Source organism: Echinops telfairi, unplaced genomic scaffold (genome assembly GCF_000313985.2).
Source record: "Echinops telfairi isolate 266 unplaced genomic scaffold, ASM31398v2 ScPeMD7_443;HRSCAF=831, whole genome shotgun sequence".
Lineage (NCBI taxonomy): Eukaryota > Metazoa > Chordata > Mammalia > Afrosoricida > Tenrecidae > Echinops > Echinops telfairi.
In genome coordinates, this window is record NW_022104341.1 from 35,569,089 (window position 1) to 35,571,303 (window position 2,215).

The following is a 2,215-nucleotide window of genomic DNA, read 5'->3' on the forward strand; positions in this document are numbered from 1 at the left end:
GGAGAAGAGACCTGTTTTCATAAAAATTCAAAAACAAACAAACAAACAACCCCAAACTCACTACCATCAGGTCTTGGAGAACTCACAGAGCTGTTCCTGAGACTCTTAACTCTTAACTGGAGTTGAAAGCCCAGTCTTTCTTCCGTGGAGCCGGCTGGTGGGTTAGAACTGCTTACCTTGCGGATCGCACCCCAACACGTAATCCCGATGCCACCAGGGCTCCCCATAGAGATTGCAGCCTAGGAAATCCTATGGGGCAGGTCCACTCTGTCCTGTAGTTCGTGTGATTGTCAGTGGACCTGATGTTACACAAGAGTAACACCCCCAAAGCCACAGACGCTCTGGAGGATGTCCCGGGACTCTCCGCGCAAAGGGCCTGCGCACATCCACCAGTCCCTAAGAAAGATTGGGTTGCCCGCTCAGTAAAATTCCCAGTCTTGGGAACTCTATACAGAGTCGCTCCGACTGCCACTTCATGGCAGTCGGTAGGGTTGGTTTGGGGTGGGCACTGTAGGCAGTTTTGCTGAATGATCCCTGCAGCCCGCGCTCCCTTCCTGAAACACCGGCTTCACAGTCAGTCTGCGGGCTTGTTTTATCCAACAACAAAGAGGGATAGGACGGGAAAAGAAAGCAGCCGACCCGACGTTTTGAACTTCTGAAGAGATAAAGTTGCTTTATTCTATCTTCATCTGAGGCTTCTATCATTTGCATATACACACTCCCAATTTTTCTCTAATTTTCTGTGGTTGAATCCAAATAAGACGGACAAAAAACAAACAAGCTCATTGACTTTGAGTCAATGCCGGCTCACAGCGATCCTGCAGGACAGGGGACAGGTGCCCGCTGTGAGTTTCCAGGATGGTAACGGTTTACCCGGAGTAGAAAGACCCATCTTTCCCCTCAGTAAAGACCCATCTTTCCGCTCAGTGCGGCTGGTAGTTTCGAACTGCCGATTTTGCAGATTGCATCCCAACTTGTAACCCCCAGGCCACTCTGATAGCCCCAGATAAATAACCTTTTGTGTTGACCTGTCGGTTCTAGGAGTGTGTCTAACGACTGGGATAGCCTCTCTTCTAGGTCTCTTCTCTTAACTGGCTTATTTCCTGCAGCCCGGGGCCTGCCAGATTGCAATTTTAAAAATGTACTGTCAGAATGGTGGTTAGCTTTGCAGTAAAGTTGAAGCAATTTTAGCTGTTAGTAGTAACAAATGAAATGCCTTCCTTCGGGGATAACTTGGTCCAATGTGCTGAATAAATTAATGGTGGTTGGTTCATTTTCTTTGTCTTGTGGGTTAATGTTACACAGTGTGTGGCTAGTCTGTTTAAAATTTAATTTTCACTTTATCAAAATGGAAAGGGTTTAATATAACCGCACATGTGTAATTCACCAACATGCTCTAAGAGTTCATTATTGTTCTTAATGGCTCCATTGTTATGTGAGTTGTACACAGTAGCTTTCATTTATCAGACCTTTGTAAAGAGGACCATAGAATTTTCAAGTGGAAATCTTTAGGGTTGAATAACTTTCTTTTCTCGTGTTTTTAATTATATTTTTTGACAGGCACCACACTTTCATGAGTTCATGCAATGATGATTTCATTCTATAGATACTGTATATGGTATGCGGAGCCTTGGTGACGTCGTGCTTATATGTTGGGCGGCGATCACATGGCCAGCAGTTGGAAACTACTGGCTGCTCAGAGGGAGAAAGACTGGGCTTTCTACTCCCGTAAACAGTTCAGTCTCAGAAACTCACAGAGAGTCCTTATGAGTCGGCATGGACTCGATGGCCGTGAGAGAGAGGAATACTGGTGGCATGTTATGTGTTGGGCTTGCTAACTGAATGGTCAGCAGTTCGAAACAACCAGCTGCTTCTCAGGAGAAAGCGGAGGCTTTCTATTCCTGTAACGAGCTAACAACAACAACAACAACAACCCAAACAAAAAACCAAACAAATTGACTGCCATTGAGTCAATTCTGATTTAGAGTGACCCCATTGAGTAGTGGTTATCTAAGACTGTAATTCTTAGAAGAGTAGACAGACTCGTCTTTCTTCTACTCAGTGGGCTGTTGGTTTTGAACTGCTGACCTTGAGGCTAGCAGCCCAGTATGTAACCCACTACCTGACCAGGGCTCTTGCGAAGAATGGTAGTCTCAAAACCCACAGGGGCAGTTCTGTAGGGTTACTAAGAGTTGGAATTCACTCAGTGGCAGTG